Source organism: Suncus etruscus, chromosome 7, assembly GCF_024139225.1.
Source record: "Suncus etruscus isolate mSunEtr1 chromosome 7, mSunEtr1.pri.cur, whole genome shotgun sequence".
Taxonomy (NCBI): Eukaryota; Metazoa; Chordata; class Mammalia; order Eulipotyphla; family Soricidae; genus Suncus; species Suncus etruscus.
In genome coordinates this window covers 85,083,726-85,094,124 of record NC_064854.1, presented here as the reverse complement: position 1 = coordinate 85,094,124, position 10,399 = coordinate 85,083,726, and positions in this window count along the sequence as shown.

Genomic DNA, 10,399 nt, shown 5'->3' with positions numbered 1-10,399 from the left:
GACCTTGAACATATTATGTTAAATGAAGTAAGTCATAAAATGAAAGATAAACACAGAATAATAGCACTATTCTAAATCACCTAGAAACTACACCATATATACAACTAATATTCAAAGATCAAATAACAGGACTTAACAGGGTAGAAAATCTGAAATACCGCACATATACTGCGCAGAAGTGCCCAGAACACATGAAAGAGGAACATCATAAACTTTCGACCACACATTAAACCATAAAGAAACCAACATCTGCAGAAACAGCAGCATAGAGTGAACAGGTATGTAATCAGCTTGTTACTGCAAAGGCCCATAATAATCTCTTAGGGATCTTATACAAGGCTACAGGTAAAGAATACCACAGGAAATTACTGACTACAACCGAAGTATTTCAAAATAATAGGTGTTAATGCCTTAAGCTTAATATATTCAAAATAACCTCTCAGCTTTTCTGTCCGCAGGTGTTCTTGGATACAAAGGATGGACAACCTAAGATGGCATTTCAGAGCTAAGCCACACTAGATACCATACCCAGGTTGCGTTACAAAATTGTCCAGACAAAACTTTTTAACATACCCTTTATCTCTAGGGCATACCTTCTTTTAGGACCTGAAGCATGTGACCAGCCAGACCACCGAAGCAGCAATGGTGACCTGCAGACTTATACTAAGGGGCCCACTCATCGTACATATTCAAGCAAAATGACATACCCCCGCTCTTTTCACCTCTCTTCTCACTACTCCCTCTTCCTTTTTTTTTTATTCCCTATTTAATCTTATTTTCCTCTTTCTTCCTTTCTGCACCTTCCAAATACTCTCCCCTATACCCCTTCCAGGAATCCGACTACCCCTTCACCCCTCAATCCCATCCAGATTTTCCAATTTATTAAAACTCTTCACTCTCAGTTCTTAATCTATTAGGCATCAAGACTGACCTCCTACCCCAGCAAACCAGTACTCAGCACCCGAGCGTAGGGACATCCACTCAAACCCACACCTCGTCCCCGGAAGGAAAAGACAACCAACACCCCTACTGACTCATGCTGTGTGACTCTCCCTACCAATTTATCAACGTGGACTGTTGCTGGATACCAGACTTAGCCCTAAAAGAACTCCCATTGCAAGAACTTTACACAAGACCCCCCTCAAATCTTTTACCAATCTCAGGAAGGGAAGGGTGTGCGATGAAAAGGTGCCTGGGAACCCACACCCCACAAGAAAATCTCAAAAGGCAATGGGGAAACATATACTTCCATCATAAGACCTGTATAACACTAGCTTTTTGTTTTCATTTCATTTTACTTACAATCATTTTTCACTATACATATGTGAGCAAATATATTTTTTATTTCTATTTTTATGTATTTTTTGGGTGTGTGACTTGTTTCTCTGTTCTTTTCACCCCCAAATGCACCGGCAATATAATGAAGCACCATTTCTTCCTGCAAAGGCACACTAAAAAAGGGGAAATCCCACGTATATAAACAAGCTCTTATCTACTAGAGATAAGAACTCATACTTATTTACAATACAGGGGAATCTCCCACCCCACCTTGAAAATATGTCACGTGGATCCATCTTAGACGCCAGAAAATTATACACCGAGCATCCAGACTTCAATCCTGAACCCCAGACATAGAATTGACACAGTTCTTCACAACAGCTACAGGAACCAAAGCCCACCTGGGACATCCTGAATACTACTCGATCTCCAACATGTGCCAGTTCTAATATGAGATCCTGACAACGAGGAAATTGGGAACAAAAGGACATAAGAACAGGTTATCCTACCTTACCAACTAATGATAAATCAAAATTGGAAGACTTACCACACTATGGGCTGTGCAAAAGCCAAGAACATGATCTAAAGATGACTGGCTGATAGAACCATGACCAGGCAGTATGTATTCTGGGACCAACAAGAAAGCCCTAGTTTAGGTTCTGGTCTACGTCCTGCATAACAAACATGACCTCCAATGCCAGAGTCCTGACTGAGGCAATTGCAACTGAACGGGTCTTCTGGAATCATAATGAAAGACAATATCCCAGATTCCATGTGAGCTTCAGCGCAAGGGCCAAGACCACTAACCACAGAAGACAGATTAAAATGACATCGAGGAAACAGAACTTCCAAAATCACAAAGAAAGTCATCATCATAAGTTCCACTCCTTGACCTGTGCAAAGACTGAGACCCCTAGATTTAGAGGTCTGTCTTTATCAGCCAGATCAGAGCAGAAGTCTTCCATACGGCACAAAAACGCCAAGGGGAGAGTAAATGAATGTGAAATGAGTCTATAGATAATCCCATGACAATATATTCCAAGGGTAGGGAAACCCTGTATCTCTTAGGCCAAGGGGATTTCTATTTCGAATGACCCCAACATTTACTGTGCCTATGCGGGGTTGGGGGGGGAGACAAAAAACACTAAATAATCCTTTTTTTTTTTATCTAGTTTTGATCGAATTCTTTGTTTTGGGGTAAATATTGAAGTAGTTGTTCATTTTTTAATTATATATTTACTTTTTCTTTCTTCTTTTCTCTTCTTCCGCCTTGTGCCTTGTCATATTTCCTATCTCAGACCATGGCAAATATGTGGTGCATGGCTGCAGTGCTCACTGAGTATCCTATTTGATTCTTTTTGAACTGCTGTGGTGTTTCACCTTCTTCTTTTCCTCATCATCCCTCAAACCAAGGATGAGAGCCTCTAGAATGACTTCACTCATAGTCGGCGTAGTTGATTTTTACCCCATTATATTACCTTTCTCTTCCTCAAACAAATCCACATAACTTGATCTTTCTAGTCTTGCCTCCCAACTAGAGGGGGCAATAATGAAGGCACCAAGACCAAACAGTTATAAGCCCACTAAGTAATTAACTAGACATAGAGGAGACCATGCATTCTAGCAGCCCCTGGGGGGAAGAGTGGAGGATATGGGAGGCAGGCTGGGAGAGGTTTGGGAGGACAATTCGGTGGTGGGAATTCCCCTGATTCAATGTAAATATGTACCTGGAATATTACTGTGAACGATATGTAAGCCACTACAAATAAAATTAAAATTATGTTAAAAATAAAAATAAATAAATAAAAATAAAGTTTCAGTACTTTTATAAATTATTACTATTACATTTTAAATTTTGTCATATTATTATCTTCTACTTTTCAAAATAATTTTAAAAAGAATTCATGTGGAACTTTTATATCATTACAAGTACACATATACTTACCTCAATTATATAATTATTAAATGTATGCTGGGCTTTAATGTAATTTTTTATTAATTTGATCTTAATTATTGGCAAAACAAATACATTTTTCACCTCCACTGAGAAATGTCTAGATAATTTTTTCAGAGAAATAGCTCTGTACCTAAGTGCTCTGTGAATTCACAAAAGGTTTCTAGCTCTGACATGGGGTGAGCATCCTCAGCATGGTCAAGACCACATTTTATCAGTTAATTAGAAGCATTAAGTGAGTGTCTCAGACCCCAGCTGGAGATCTCAATGAATCAGAGGAAATGTAGTACTTAACTTTGGCAATTTAGTTAAGTGGAGAGATAGAGGGAATTTCTGTTATCTATTACCCAGGAGATAATAGCATTTGTAAATAAATGCCTTAGCTTCTCCAGGATGAAGGTGGCAGGGAAGGATCCTCTAGGCATGCAGAGGACTGGACATAGCCGACTATACAGGTTCAAGCCAGAACCTGTTGATTCTTTCTCCTGTTCTGATCCTGATTTGCCACTTAAGAAAATGAATTGCAGGGGCTGGCGAGGTGACGCTAGAGGTAAGGTGTCTGCCTTGCAAGCGCTAGCCAAGGAAAGGACCACGGTTCGATCCCCCAGCGTCCCATATGGTCCTCCCAAGCCAGGGGCAATTTCTGAGCGTGTAGCCAGGAGTAACCCCTGAGCATCTAACGGGTGTGGCCCGAAAAACCAAAAAAAAAAAAAAAAAAAAAAAAAAGAAAATGAATTGCAGCAGGGACTGCCAATGACAGTCATAGAAGAATCACTATGTATTAATCCAGATGAGCACTTTTCCAAGAGCTTCATTAGATTGCCTGAAGGCCTGATGCTTGTGCTGGAACATGAATTGGCATAACTCAAGTGCTCAGCTTGCTTTTCCTACTTTCAGATTGGGCTATGACCGGAAGCTTTGCCCACTTATGACCTGTTTCTCATCAACTCTGACATCCAGGACTCAGCTTCAGATTTCACTTTCCCAGTTATGTGGCCTCTGCTTCACAGAGAGGGTCTCAATTGGATAAAGTACAAAAACCCTTGCTCAGAGAGTTGTAGGCTTCATGTAATCATGTCTGTTTCAGGCATTCTCAACAAGAGCCTCCCCAGGTATGGGTTTGGGGATTTAACTTTCCAGATGTAGATTTGGGGTCTGTAGATTCTTGTTACAGATTTTTGTGAAACAGCCTTCCATACACAGATTTGGGAGTATATCCTTCCAGACTATCCTTGATCTAGACGTGCTCATCTGAAAAGAGACCCAGGATATGTTTCATTGTGGCAAGATCCCTGCAGCCCAAAGGAGGTCACATCTCTGCAAGATTCGGGCACTGGTTTGTTCTAGGGATGCTGGCTCATCTGTTCAGACCCTTGAAATAGAGCCACAGTCTGAGTCTGCAAAATGACTCAAGGCTAACTCTGGTACAGGTGGGGAGAAGATCTAAATATACACATCCATTGGATTACAAAAAATCAGGGAAATATTAATATCCTGGCAGATGCATGCATCTCATTGAGCTTTTGCAATATGCTGTGATTCTGCATGTTATAAAACAGGTTATTTTTAATCTGAAGATTATGATTCTAATGTAGAAAATTTGCTCATTTTCTGTGAGTTTACCAAAGGTTCCCAATATTAGAGGCCTTAGCACTATAGCCACAAATTAGATATGAGCATGTGGTGTGTATGTGTGTGTGGTTGCATGTGTGTGGCATGTATGGTGTGTTGGGGTTGGGGTGTGTGTAGTGTGTGGTATGTGGTGCATGCATATGTGCTTATGTGGTGTGTATGGTATGTATGTGCATAGTATGTTTTGGTACATAAATGACACACAACATACAACATGATGTATTTGTGTGTATGACGTTTAAGTATGTGATATTGAAAGGTCCGGCAGTCCAGATAACACTCCGACACACAGAAATGAAGAGGCAATTACTCAGGCAAAAGCTCAAGTGAGATTCTATATTTCTGGCCGGTCAGGGTCTAATGCGTGTCCATAACAGGACAGAGGCAAAAGACCTCGTGGTGTTCTACGTTCCTTCTTATATACTATAAGAAGGGGGAGGGGAAAGGAAGGGGTAGTGACGACTTCCTTGGGGCGGGACATCCGCCAAGGTAATACGAGGTATTGGTGGGGGCAGGGTAGTGAGGTAGTGATGACTTTCTTAGGGGCAGGATATCCGCCAAGGTTGTTGGTGGTGGGGTAATGATGACTTCCCTTTTCAATCCTCACTTCATGTAGTGAGGCTTCTAATCCTAGAAGCCAGTGTGATCAGGGGCCTCCATTTCCTGATATTCCTGGTCAGAATTTTCTGCGTGAGCTAATTCTTGGTATTGTTGGTGTAATACCATGAGCTTGACTTCCCCAACCTGAACTCGAATGAAAGTGGTGAGACGGTTGATTATGCACGGCCCAATGGCTACCAGAAGTAAGAGGCCCAAAAGGGGCCCCAGTAGGGTATTAGATAGGGGAGAATCCCACCCCATAAAGACCATAAGGGACCCTCTAATAGCTTCTTTCTTCTTTTGGCCAGCTCCTCTTGATGATGTCTGATTCTGTTCCACACTATTCCCGATTTGTTGGTATAAAAACAACATTTTTCTTGCAAGGACAAGCAAAGCCCTCCTTTCTCTGCCAGGATTAAATCTAACCCTCGCCTGTTTTGTAATACCATTTCAGCCACAGAGTCGAGCTGGTCCTGCAGATCATTAATAGATTTATATACCGTCTCCACATCTGAAATTAACTTTTGCGAGAGTTTGTCATACCTGTCCATTGATATTGTTAGCCTTGCTCCCCAGTCGCTAATCCACCTGCTACCTTGAGCCCCACCAGTAGAGGCAGGAGCACCATGGCTCGTCGAGACAAATGAGCACCGCCTAAGAGATCTATGCTAGGCAGAGGGATGGGCTCTGTCCCCGGGATGATGTCAATGTTGGGAAGTATTAATGCTGGGGCACAAATTCCAGTCCAGTTTTGGGGTATAAGAGAGTAATCCAAATTTCCCCCACATATCCATACCCGTCCCGGAGGTAAGGACCCTGGGCTGAGGGGCAGGTAGGACTTCTGAGCACTGAGTGGCTCCTACCTGACCCAGGTCTACAGATTTGGTGCCATTATGCAAATAGCAAACAGAAGATTCAAAGCTAAGAGGGACTACCTTAAAGGGTTTGATTTAAGTACAACTAAAGAAGCAAAGTTTAGACTACCTAGTCAGACAGGGACAGCCAGAGGCCAATTTTCCCCCGTCTTCATACAAAGCCAACAATCAGCAGCTAAAGAAGGGTTAGAGAAATTAAAAAGTTTGTGAGTTTCTTCTAGGATGTTCTGAGTATTCAGATCTAACTTCTCAGCAGGCATCCGGGTTCGGAGGGAGGGATGCCAGGGCCACTTAGGCATTAGGGTCTCCATCTCCTTTGTAGCCCAGTCTATGGCCTCCTTCTCTCTTTCCTGGTCTGTTGCCCCCCCCCATCCGAGATGTGAACGGGCACCCTTAGGGGCCAACAGACCACGTCTCCCACTTAGGCCATGCAACTCGCGGCTCCATAGGGGGACTTATAGCAGCTCAGCAGATGTAAAGTGCTCACTGAAATTCTAAAATGTTTCTCAGGTAGGTGGAGAATGAACAGACAGACTGAAAATAAAAATCAGCAAGTTGATATCTGAGAAACTCCACACCCCACATCTGACAAGTCCCCAATGGTCCCTCCCATCAGACCTAACCCTGCCTGCAGAGCTGCACATCCATATCACTGGTGAACAAGGCCACTGATCCCAATCCCAGAGAGTGGAACCTTGTTTAAACTTTTGGTACTGGGACATTCATGACCTCATCCCCTCATAGTGGCCTAGAGCAGTGGTCGGCAAGCCACGGCTTGCGAGCCACATGTGGCTCTTTATACTTTTAATTTGGCTCTTCTGTGTGCTGGGCGGCCACTCCAGGAGTCAGGACTCTGCTCCTAGCCTCTGTCAGTGCGCACCCTGTGTGGCTCTCAAAATAAATTTCAATCGTGGTTTTGGCAAGATTTGGCTCAGTTGAAAAAAAAGGTTGCCCACCACTGGCCTAGAGGTTTGGACTGCCTGAGAGTGGTTGAGAATGAAGAGTCATTAATGTATTGAGAATTTGGGTTCACAAATTATTAATGATAGACTGTGAGTTGGGCCAGTTCAGCAGTGAGAGTTTTGAAAACCCAAGCTGCCACTCAAGAGGGGACAAGGAGATTTTCGATATTCTTTTTACCAGGAAAATAGAAAAGTACTTCTGAGCCTCAACCCCGATCTCAGCAGAGGGCCTCTGTATGTAGATGAGGCTCTCTTGAGCTGGCTGGATTGAATAGCAATCCAGCAGATGGGGAAAGACACAATTAGGGCAATCTTGGGGAAACTTCCTGGTACCAAGGAACAGGTACTGAGCAAGCAGGAAGTATAACTCTTCCCTCCACCCACCCCAGATAATTAGAGGTGCACTTCTCCAGGATTTGATGCACTAGGATGCACAGCCTCCATACATGATTAAAACTCAATCAGAATACCCCAGTTCAGAGCTGAAGCCAGGAAGCTGACAATGGAGATGAAAGGAGGTAGCCTGAGGGAACCATCAAAAGAACAAATACAAACCACAGATAGAACTTATCTGGTCTGGCAGTACAATTCCTGGGCACACTAATCACTAGTGCTGAATTGTCCTGTTAACGGCATGATGAATAATGTAGTGTGGGCTTTATCAGAGGGCCCACAGAGAGCACAGAGCTGCCCTCCAATACTTCCTAAGCTTCACTTTTAGGAAAAGGCAAATCCAACCCTTCCACAATTAAGCTAAAGAGCTTAAGGGCCATTTATTCTAAAACCATCCAATTAGGAATTTGGGCCCAGGGTGAGACTGTGGGTGGTCATGGGAGTTTTTAGGGTCTAAGAATTGCCAGAATAAAGGGATTAAAAAAGACAAATGAGTTAGAAGTTCTACATTTTGCGATATGGATTTAAAGGCCAGCAGTGTTCAGGATCTCTAGAGAACTGAAATGTTTCACTTTTAGGATTGCTGAGAGCAGCAGGAGCCACAGGGAGCATGGAGCAGTGGGCACCTTCCCATTCTCTGCTGTTCTGTGGCTAGGATGAGATTTCTATGCAGCTGCTGTCTGAAAGCTACCTGAGTTTAAAGGGCTGGGATGCATTTTTCTTAAGGCTCAGCACCACTGTGAAAGAGATTATTTCCACAAAGAGAATGAGCATGCTAGAAACCCATCGTTATGGGTGTATGGAATTTATCTAGCGACTTCTCCATAATCCCACATATGGGAAGTATACTTGCTCCTGAATCCAAGTTTACTTGGTTGGGGATTATTGACAAAGATTCACCACCTGCCATGACTTTTGTCTTATTTCCTTCCAATTCTATTGTTACAGTTCAATGTTGGTCATACACTGGTTCACAGTCTATAGAATTTTGTCATTTCCTTCCTTTCTCATGGTTGAGTGCTGGTCACACATGGGCTCACAGTCTGTGTAGAATTGGGAACCTTCAAATTTTGAGATGATGATCAGGGGTGGGGCAGAAAGTGAACTCACAGGAACTGCACCACGGAGGCACACCTGGATGCATTGGGTTTAGAGTGTCTGCTTGAGCTATGGTGTGTGTTCAATGCTATGTTATAGATAATCATAGCATGCAATAGGGACTCTTCACCTTCACACACTTTGAAACACAACATAATTCTTTTTCTCTAAAAGTATAAGGTAACCAATTAATTTACATTTCATATTTACACTCTATATTTACATTTTATTCTTGGTGTCATTGGCAGGATGATAACCTGGAAAAATAAGTGAAAAGCATAATTAGGCAAAGATCATGGCAGATCTGAGGAATCCATCCCTCACACTTCTCTGTGAAGCTCTGTCTTGAGTCATGATGAGTTTGACCTGCTCTTCTATTAGATTAAATCTCATGGATACATGTCCAACTCCATCATAGAGATGCTGCTGTGATGCCTGTTCTGTTAGGGTAAAGAATAGCTCATGTTTGACCATGAATTTTGCATATTCAATTACATTGGAATTGATGATAGCAGGCACAATGACAAATAAGTGACACTTAATGACACTGTTTTTTCATAAGTTATGCCCATACCAATACAAATTATTTGATTTTAGTTTGCTAATATGTCATCTCATTTTTTCATTACACTTTAATTCTAATTTACACATCAATAAAGAGCCGTGTTTTTGCTTATTTTAGAGAAAAATATCTATAAAATTTCTTTTTGTTTTGTTTTGTTTCAGGCAATACCAAGTAATGTAGAGGGGTTACTCCAAGATCTGCCCTCAGAGACCATATGGCATGCCAGAATCAAACCTGGTAGAGCCACATGAGAGACAAGTGCTCTATCTGCTGTACTATTTCTCCATTCTTCTATATATTTTTTACAAGTTTGCAAAACACCTTTAATATCTGTGCTTTGCAGTCTCAGATTTATTTTTATATATTTTTAGTATTTAGTTTTTTAGTTTTGGGTTCACACCAAGTACTGTTCAGGGCTTACTCCTAACTCTTATGAGAGAAATCATTCCTGCAGGCTTGAGTCTGAAAGTTTAGAGTCTGAGAACCTGTGTTGGCCGCCACCACTATACTATTGCTCTGGTACCTCTCTGTGCTGTAATAAAACTCTCTAACATGAATAAAAACTTTCTGAATTTTACATTAAAAAAGCTTTATAGGGGCTGGAGAGATAGCGTGGAGGTAAGGCATTTGCCTTGCATGCAGAAGGTCAGTGTTTTGAATCCCGGCATCCCATGTGATCCGCTGAGCCTGCCAGGAGCGATTTCTGAGCATAGAGCCAGAAGTAACTCCTGAGTGCTGCCAGGTGTGACCCAAAAACCAAAAACCAAAAAAAAAAAAAAAAAAAAAGAAAGAAAAGAAAAGAAAAAGAAAAGCTTTATAAAGACATATTCTAACCTCCTAACCCACAAAACTGCTGAAAATCCCCATTTCAAATGAATTCTGACAACTCACAACAAGAAGAATCAATAAATATCTTGGACCCTCTTGTTTGCTCACATTTAGAAATTGACACTATTAACTGATTTTATTCATACCCAGTCCCATTGCTGCTGTTCCTGTTACTAACAGGACTCTCTGGGCTTCTGGAACAGAATTCTCTGGG